Here is a 10,434-nt window from a genome sequence, read left to right as displayed (position 1 = left end):
GCAGGGGGAACGGGGGAACAGTAGAGGGAGAGGGTGAAGCAGGCTCCCTGCTGAGCAGGGAACCCAATGCGGGGCTTGATCCCAGGACCCTGTGATCATGACCTGAGCCGAAGGCAGGCGCTTAACCATCTGAGCCACCCAGGCGCCCCATTGCTGTCAGTTCTTGATTCATGTATTTTAATGCTCTGTTAGGTGCATATTTGTCTATAATTGCTCTATCTTCATGATGGATTGATCCTTTTATCATTATAAAATGTTCCTCTTTATCTCTCATAATAGCATTTGTTTTAAAGTCCATTTTGTTTGATACTAGCCTCGCCATTCCAGGTTCTGTATGGCTGCTGTTTGCATGATGTATTTTTTCTATCCTTTTACTTTCAATCCATTCATGTCTTTGAATCTAAAGTGTGTATACGGTAGACAGTCTATTGTTGGATCTTGTTTTTGTACAGTCTGGTCATCTCTACCTTTGGATTGAATTTTTAATTCACTCACATTTAATGTTATTATTGATATGGTGGGTTAATGTTTGCCATCTCATTTTCCTGTTTTCTATACATCTCATGTCTTTTTTCTTTGTTCTTCTATTTTCTTCTTTTTTTTTTTTAAAGATTTTTTATTTATTTATTTGACAGAGATAGAGACAGCCAGCGAGAGAGGGAACACAAGCAGGGGGAGCGGGAGAGGAAGAAGCAGGCTCACAGCCGAAGAGCCTGATGTGGGGCTCGATCCCAGAACGCTGGGATCACGCCCTGAGCCGAAGGCAGGCGCTTAACTGCTGTGCCACCCAGGCGCCCCTGTTCTTCTATTTTCTTCTATTGCTCTTCTATTCTCTTTTATAATAAGTGAATATTTTCTTTTTAAAAAGATTTATTTACTTATTTATTTTAGAGAAAGAGAGAGCAATCATGAGCAGGAGGGACAGAGGGAGAGGGACAGCATCTGAAGCAAACTCTGCACTGAACCCACCTGGGGGCTTGATCTCACAACCCTTAGATCACGACCTGAGCCAAAACCAAGAGTTGGACACTTAACTGTACCACCCTAAGTGAATATTTTCTTACGTAACATTTTAACCTCTAACAATTTTCCAAACTACTTTTTTTGTTATTTCTTTAGTGATTTGTCTTGGGCTTACACATATATCTTAACCAATCAGAATCTACTCACATTTCTACTAACTTAATTCCAGTAAGATATAGAAACGTTACTACTATATAGCTCCATTCCCTTCTCCCCATTTTTTGTGGTATTATAGTTATACATATTTCATCCGTGTTACAAATGCAATACACTGTTAAAACTTTAAAGTTTTAATTAGAACTTTACATAATTTCATGTCTTTCATTTTATTTTTAAATTAACTTTCTGATTTTATTTCTGGTATAGTTAACATACAGTGTTAGTTTCAGGTGTACAATACAATACAATACAATATTGTGACTCAACAATTCTATACATTACTCAGTGTTCATTATGATAAGTGTACTCCTTACTCCCCATCACTTATTTCATCCATCCTCCCACCCACCTCCCATCTGGTGACCATCAGTTTGTTCTCTAAGATTCTCTTTCTTGGTTTGTCTCTTTCTCTCTTTTTTTTTCTTTGCTCATTTGTTTTGTTTCTTAAATTCCATAATTGAGTGAAATCATATGAGATTTGTCTTTCTCTGGCTTTTTCACTTAACATTATACTCTCTGGTTGCATCCATGTTGTTATAAATGGCAAGAATTTCATTCTTTTTTAATTCTTGTTTATGACTGAATAATATTCCATTGTGTGTGTGTATGTGTATATATATGTGTATATATATATATATATATATATATATATATATATATATATCTTATTATTCACTTTATGTCTTTTAAAGAAGCTGAGATAAGAAGGAATATCATGTATATAGTTACAGCTTCTGTCATTTTAGCCTTCTTGTTTACCATTTCTGGATCTCTTTATTTTTTACTGTGGCTTCAAATTATTGTCCTGAGTCATGTCTTCAATCCATTATAGCTTTGCTTACACCCTCCTCCCTTGTGCTATTATTGCAAACATGTTGCAAATATTGCAAACATTTCTATATGTTAAAAGATCAACAAGTAATTATATACATATTGCTTTATATAATTGTTTTTAAATCTGTTAGTAGCAGAAAGGAAAATAAATAAGTATTTATACTGTCTTTTATAATTACCTTTATTGGTGTTCTTTGTTTTTTCATGTGGAATTGAATTATTATCTGTGATCACTTGCTTCCAGTCTGAAGAAATTCCACAGTATTTTTGTAAGGTGAATTTTCTAACAACAAATTCTTTCAGATTTTGTTTATCTGGGAATGTCTTTATTATGCCTTCATTTTTGAAAGATTTATTGTCTAGAGGATTCCTGGTTGACAAGTTTTTTTCTTTAAACACTTGGAAAATGTCATCCAAGTGTCTTCTAGTATCCATTGTTTCTGCTGAGAGGTCCGCTGTTAATCTTACTGGGGAATTTCTGTAGGTGATTCATTTTTCTCTGGCTGCTTTAAAGATTTTCTCTTTGTCTTTGTCTTTCAGCATTTCTACCAGGATATGTCTGCTTGTGGACATCTTTGTGTTTACCCTATTTATAGTTCATTGAGCATCTCAAATGTGCAGGTTTTCTTCAAATTTGGGAAATTTTCAGCCATTTTTTCTTCAAATGTATTTCTTCCTTTCATTTTCTTCTACTCTTCTGGCATTTTTATTACATATATGTTGTTAGTACATTATTGGTGTCCCACATTTCTATGAGGCTCTGTTTAATTTTCTTCATTCTTTTTTCCCTGTGTTCTTCAGATTGCATAATCTCTATCCAGCTATCATCAAGATTACTGATTCTTCTGCTAGTTGAAATCTAGTTTTAAGCCATTATAGTAAAATTATTCCAGATTTTATATATATATAATATATATATATTTATAATACATATATAATATATATATTTATAATATATATTTATTTATATATATTTATTTTTTAAAAAATATATTTAAAGTATATGTTTTATATATATAAAGTATATCTATTTTATATATGTATTTTTATATATTTTTTATATATATTTAAAGTATATATATTTTTACTGTATCTGTATAATACATACTTTTCTGTTCTAGAATTTCCATTTGATTATTTTTAATCATTTCTACCTCTTATTGATATTCTCTATTTGATGAGACATTTGTTATCCTATATCCTTTACTTTTTTTATTTAAATTCAACTAGCCAAGGTATAGTACATCATTAGTTTTTGATATAATGTTCAATGATTCAATATAGTGTTCAATGATTCAATATAGTGTTCAATGATTCATTAGTTGAGTATAACACCCAGTGCTCATCTATCCTGTAAACATGATTTAGCTTAGTTCTTTGACGATGTTTATGGCTACTTGGAACTTTGTTAAATCAGACACTTATCTTTCTCACAGAAAGTTTGCACTGCCCGCTTTTTTCCTCCATGTATGAGTCAGACTTTCCTGGTTTTTTGCATGTCTTATTTTTTTTGTTGTTGGAAACTAGGCAATTCAGAGAATATATTGTAGCAACTCTAGGTACTGGTCTCCACCCTCTCCTTCCCCAAGATTTGTTGTTGTTTGTTGTTTATTAGTTTAGCAATTCACTGGATTATTTTAGTGGACTCCATTTTTCTCCAGCAGTGTGAACCTTATATTGCTCCTTGGCAGGAACAGCCTAGAACATGTACAGTTACCCTGGGATGACAGGGGTTTTGGCCCTTTTGATTGTCTCACTCCCACCCACATCCAGATGTTAAGCTCCAGTAATTGCTGACTGAATGCTCTATTGTTTTTAACAATGCTCTGGGGCTTCAATTGCGGCACAGACTGATCAAATTAAATTTGGGCTCCTTTACAGGGTTAGATTTTGAAGTCAGAGAGTTGTTCTGACCTCAGAAGAGCTCTTCTTAGCCCTTATGGTTTAGCTTAGATCTCTAACAAACCTATGAGTGTCCCCTTCTCTTATTTTCCCCCAAACCTCCATTGTTTCTGAGCATACCCTTAGGCTTGATCTTTCCTACTTTCTGTTGTGAATGAACTTAGTTCTTTTCGGAAGAGCTTCCAAGTACTCTATTTTACACCTACCTCTCCCTCTGGGAAAAATTTCTGAGCCAGACTCTAGAGCTGGGAGTGGGGACAGTGGTAGGCTTCTTTCTGGGAAAAATACCTGCTTTAGGAGCTGGATGCTCCTTAGAAGAGGAGGAAAAGCTGCAGCTTCTGCTCTTCTTGCTTTGCCTCTCCTATCATGGGACCCCCACTTTACAAACTAGCTGGGGTGAGGGCAATCAGGGCCCCTGGATTCTCAATGCACCACACCTGAGGTAGACTCTCTGTCTTTTGAATGGGGGCTGGGCAGAAGATGGGGGACTCACCTCTTGGCTACCTATACTCACCCAAAACCTAGCCTCTACAATGGGTAGCCAAGGGGCAGGATGAGAAATGTTGATGCCCAGCCCCTCCTGGAAAGAAACTATGGGCCTCCAAGTGAGATCTAGAGGGGAAGCAATACAGAATACCCTGTAGTCTCAGGTACACACATCTGGAGTGGAATTTCCATCACTCTGAGCTTGGAGAGGGGAAGGAAGATGCAGGCTCTACTTCAGTGACCAGAGACTCTCACTGTTTTTACCGAGTTTTTATAGATTTTCTTGAATAAATGTTTCTTCATTTTCTGTATACCCTTAGGACCATTTTCAGAGACTTTAAATGATTGTTTTACAATAATTTTCAGAAGTGTCCAAAGACTCCTTATGTTGCAAAAGTAGAGCCTCTGCTACCATTTTTACTAGGTTCCTATCTTTTTTTCTTTTTTTTAATGTGTCCTGATGAAGTTTTTGAGTATTATGCCCCTGGTCCCATTTCCCCCATACACTGTAGTTTTTGTTGTGGGATTTGTGTGGTCTGGTGAATTTTAGCAATGCATATGTTGAATTAGAGGAGAATTGACTATAAGTTGGAAGAAAAAGGATAGTAAAAGACAGACCAACACTTAGTCAACAGAAAGTCGGTGTGGCTATAATGATGTCAGACCAAGCAGACTTTATATTAAGGTGTATTACAAGAGATAAAAGTTACAAGTATTACATAAAGGGGCACCAGACTGGCTCAGTTGGCAGAGCATGTGATTCTTAATGTCAGAGTCATGAGTTCAAGCCCCATGCTGGGCATGAGGCCTACTTAAAAACAAAACAAAACAAAAAACAAATATTACATACAGCTAAAAAGGTCAATTTAACAGAAAGTTATAACAACCTTAAATTTGCATGCCCCCAATAATATTCCCTCAGAAAACATGAGAGGAGGAGCTGCCAATCACATTGTAAAGGGCATGGACACAAAGAGAAATAAAGAATTATGTGGCCATCTTTGCAATCTACCATGTTAATAGAAGAAAAAAATGTAATGATAGAAAATATTTGATTAGCCTATTAAAAAAGCACTTCATTAACCCATAGAAAACAAATATGTAAACACATAATAATATACATTCACATCATATAAAGCAAAAATTAATAAAACCAAAAAGAAAATTGACAAACCCAAATTGTGGGTAGAATTATAATATATCTCTTTCAGTAACTGACAGAACAGGGAAAAAACACAAAAAATTAAAGATACAGGAGATCTGCATAACATGATTAACCAACTTGATTTAGATGCCATGTAAAGTGCCATGCTAGACTAAACAAACTTTTCAAACATAATATTTCCAAGTACATATGGGATGTTTACCAAGATAGACCACATTCTGAGCCTAAAAGTAAGTTTCAATAAATTTTATTGGATTGAACTCACTGAGAATACATTCTCTGATCAAAGACAAACCAAACTAAAAATCAAAGTTAACTAAAAGTTAGCTAAAAAAATTACTTAATTTATAAATTAAGTAATATATTTCTAAATAGCTCATAATTTACAGAAGAAATAATACTGGAAATTTTGAAATGTTATGATCTGAATTATCATAAATATAGCAAATCTAAACTACAAAACATTAAGGATAGAAATAAAAGATTAGATAAGTGGATGGACATAGTATAGTCATGATTGAAAATTATTAAGATGGGAATTCCTCCAAATCTATTCAATGGAATTCTGATCAAATTTCTGGCATATTTATCATTTCTGAAAATTAACAAGCTGGTTCTAAAATGAATATGGAAATGCAAAGAACCAATAAAAAAGTAAGACACTCTGGAAAAAGAAGCAAGAATTTTAAGCACAACAATATCACATATTAAAATTTGTTATAAAACCACAGCAATTACAACTGTGTGGTATTGGGACAAGCATATGCAAGTACACAAATGAAACATAAGTCCAGAAACAGACCCCTCCATGTAAGGTAAGATGGTTTATGACAAATGTGTCTCTATGATGCAGGGGAGAAAGGCTAGTTATTTCAACAAATTGTATTAAGCCAGTTAAATAACAATATGAAAAAAATGAATATTGACACCTATCTTACACCATCCACAGAAATCAGTTCTAAACGGACTGGCAATTTAACAGTGAAAAGGGAAAACTAACACACTGAGCAAAAGAAGTGGAGAAAAATATTTTTATGAGTTTGGAGTAAACAGAAATTTTTAGAATAGAACACAATAGAAGTTTATGCACAAAAGGAAAAGATTATAAGATGGACTATGTTACAAATAATAACTTCCATTTATCAAAAACAGCATTAAAATAATGAAAAGGCTATTTATTTACAATAGCCAAGATATGGCAGTAACCCAAGTGTCTATCCGTTTACAAATGGATAAAGACAATGTGGTATATATATACAATGGAATATGACTGGGCAATGAAAAAGAATGCCATCCTGCCACTTGCAACATGGATGGACCCAAAGGTCCAAAGCTAAGTGAAATAAGTCAGTTAGACAAAAACAAGTGCATGATTTCACTCATATGTAGAATTTCAGAAACAAAACAAATGAACAAATAAAGGGGAAAAAAGAGACAGCAACAAAAACCAGACTTAAATACAGAGAACAAACTCATGGCTGCCCGAGGGGAGGTGGGTAGGGAAATGGGTGAGATAAACAAAGGGGATTAAGAGCACATTTATCTTTTTTTTTAAGATTTATTCATTTATTTATTTATTTATTTGAGAGAGAGAGAGAGAGAGAGAGCAAGCATGCAGGGAAGGGACAGAGGGACAGAATCTTCAAGCAGGTTCCCCACTGAGCTCAGAGCCTGACCCAGGGCTTGATCTCACGACCCTGAGATCATGACCTGAGCCAAAACCCAGAGTCAGATGATCAACCGACTGAGCCACCCAGACGCCCCTAGGGTTCACTTATTCTGATGAGCACTGAACAATGTATAGAATTGTTGAATCATGTTCTACACCTGAAATTAATATAACTCTGTATGTTAATTATATCTCAACTTAAAAAATTCACTCAAAATCAAGTAAAGACTTGAACATCAGACCTGAAACCATAAAACTCCTAGAAGAAAAAATATAGACAATAAGCTCTTTGACGTTAGTCTTGGCAATGACTTTTTGAATGTGACACCAAAAGCAAAAACAACAAAAACAAAAATAAACAAGTGAAGGAAACCATCAACAAAATGTAAAGGCAGCCCACTGAATGAGAGAAAATATTTGCAAGTCATATATCTGAAATATATAAAGAATTCACACAAGTCAACAGCAAAAAATAAACAATTTGATTTTAAAATGGACAGAAGATCTGAGTAACTTCGAGCCTTACATTGGAAACCGGGGATGTACTGTATGGTGACTAACATAATATAATAAAAAAATCATTAAAAAAAAAAAGAAGATCTGAGGAACTGTTTTCCAAAGAAGACATACAGATGGGCAATAGTTACCAAAAAAAAAAAAAAAGCTCAACATTATTCATCACCAGGGAAATACAAATCAAAACCACAATGAGCTATCACTTCACACCTGTCAGAATGGCTATTATCAAAAAAGACAAGACCTAACAAGTATTGGCAAGGATGTGGAGGAAAAAGAACCCTTATGCAATTCAGGCACTCGAAAAGATATTTACACACTCATGTTCACAAGAGCATCACTCACAATAGACGAAAGGTAGAAGCGACCCAAGTGTACATTGACAGATGAGTGGATGAACAAAATGTGGTTTATACATACAATGGAATAATAGTCCGCCTTAGAAAGGAAGGAAACTGACGCATGCTACAACATAGATGAACACTGAGAAAATTATGCTAAGTGAAATAAGTCAGTTGCAAAAGGATTAATACTGTATGACTCCAATTATAAGAATTACCTAGCGTTGTCAAATTTATATGGATGGAAAGTACAATAGTGGTTTCCGGGGGTTGGGGAGGGAGAGAGGGAGTTATTGCTTAATGGGTACAGAGCTGGGGTTTTGCAAGATACAAAGAGTTCTGGAGATGGATGGTGGTGACGATGGCACAACAATGTGAGTGTTAATGCTGCTGGACTTAAAAATAGTTAAGATGGGGGCGCCTAGGTAGCTCAGTTGTTTGAGGGACCTGCTCTTGATTTCAGCTCAGGTCATGATCTCAGTCAGGGTCATGATCTCAAGGTCCTGAGATGGAGCCCCAGGTGGGGCTCCACACTCAGCAGGGAATCTGCTTGGGATTCTCTCCCTTCCCCTCTGCCCTTCTCCCCACTCCCGCACTCACGCTCACTCACTCTCTCTTTCAAAAAGTAAATAAATCTTTTTTAAAAATGTGCTCAGGCATCTGAGTGGCTCAGATGGTGAAGCGTCTGCGTTCAGCTCAGGTCATGATCCCAGGGTTCTGGGATCGAGTCCCTCACCAGACTCCCTGCTCGGTAGGGAGTCTGCTTCTCCCTCTGCCTCTGCTGCTCCCCTTGCTTGTGCTCTTTTGTGCTCTCTCTCAAATAAATAATTAAAACCTTTTTAAAAAGTAAAAATAAAATGTGCTCAACCTCAACAGTAATTAAGGGAAAGGTAATGAAAGTCGTAATGAGATGTCACTATAAGACAACCAGAATGGCTAAATTAAAAAAATCAAAACTGGCATGTCCGTGAAGATGCAGAGTACAGGGAACTAGTTACACTGCTGTGAAGTCCAAAATGCTACAAATAACAACAACAACAAAAATAGTTGGCACTGTCTATGGAAGTTGAAGATACACATTCTCTGACCTAGCAGTTTCACTGCTAGACACACACCTAGAAAACAGGTCATAGGTTCACCAAGAAACATATACAAACATGTTCGTAGCAGCAAAAATTGGAAACTGATAACAACCCAAACTTCCATCAACAGTAAATGGCCGAATAAATTGTGGTTATCGCACAGCTATGGAAATGAGTGAAGCATGGACCATCATAGTGGTACAGATGAATCTCACAAAATATGCTGGGCAAACGAATATATGTGGGATGAGTCCATTTAAATAAAGTTAAAAAACAATCAAAACATATATTTGGGTAATAAAAGGATAAAGAAAAGCAGGAAAATTAATAAAGCCAGGATTTGGGGGTGAGGGAGGCATTTGTGCTGGGAAAGGGTGGGACTTCTGGAATGTTGATGCCATTCTATACCCTTGGTCCTGGGGGTGAAGACATAGATTTTAAATTTCCATTCATAACACATTGACATATACTTCTTTCCATATGTGTTACACCTTACAGTAAGTTTTTATTTTAAAACTAAAACTATTGGAAGACAATGAGTATATAGCTGAGAAAAAGTCTAACTTCATTTATTTGGTTGTCTAGTTCCTCCAACATTATGTTTTTAAATCGTCTGAACTGTCCCCACTGATTTGTGATTCCAACTTGGTAACGTATTTAATACTTACTCGTAGTTAAGAGTTGGTAATGGTTGTTATCAACAATCTGGTCTTGGTTTTTGGCCAGTGTGAACGGACTTTCGCGTACAGGGTGGGGCTGGAGTGTGAATAACGTGGACTAAAAGCGGGGGAGGGAGGCCGCAATAGTCATCGTCATGGGATTTATTTTTAAATAGGAAAATTCTAGAGACAGAACTGAAAAGAGAAAGGAAGTCTGTGAGAGGGTTGCCAAGTCAGAGAGTAAAGTGTCACCTGATACAAGGACTTATGAATGAGCTCAGAGTAAAACTATTTGGGGGAGACCTAAAGAAGAGGCCATGCGGCGGGGCGGGGGGGGGGGTGTTGTTATACTGGATGCCTCCCCCAAGGTTACATCCTCCATCCACACCAGGTAGGTGGTAAAGATAAAGTCTGTTTAATGTTCTCAAAGATTTGACATACTGCTGTCTTTAAGTTGTATTCATTGCTTTTTTTTTTCTTACTTTAAACACTGTATTTATTGATTAAAGGAAATTACAGAAAAATACGCGCTGACACGTTTTGTCTAATCTTGACCGCGGCGGGGTTCATTCCCTTTTTAGCGCTCAGTGGATGACTG

This window comes from Ursus americanus, chromosome 5, assembly GCF_024610735.1.
Source record: "Ursus americanus isolate L20-20 chromosome 5, mUrsAme1.1.p, whole genome shotgun sequence".
Taxonomy (NCBI): domain Eukaryota; kingdom Metazoa; phylum Chordata; class Mammalia; order Carnivora; family Ursidae; genus Ursus; species Ursus americanus.
The sequence above is the reverse complement of the archived record's forward strand: the minus strand, read 5'-3'. Positions refer to the sequence as shown.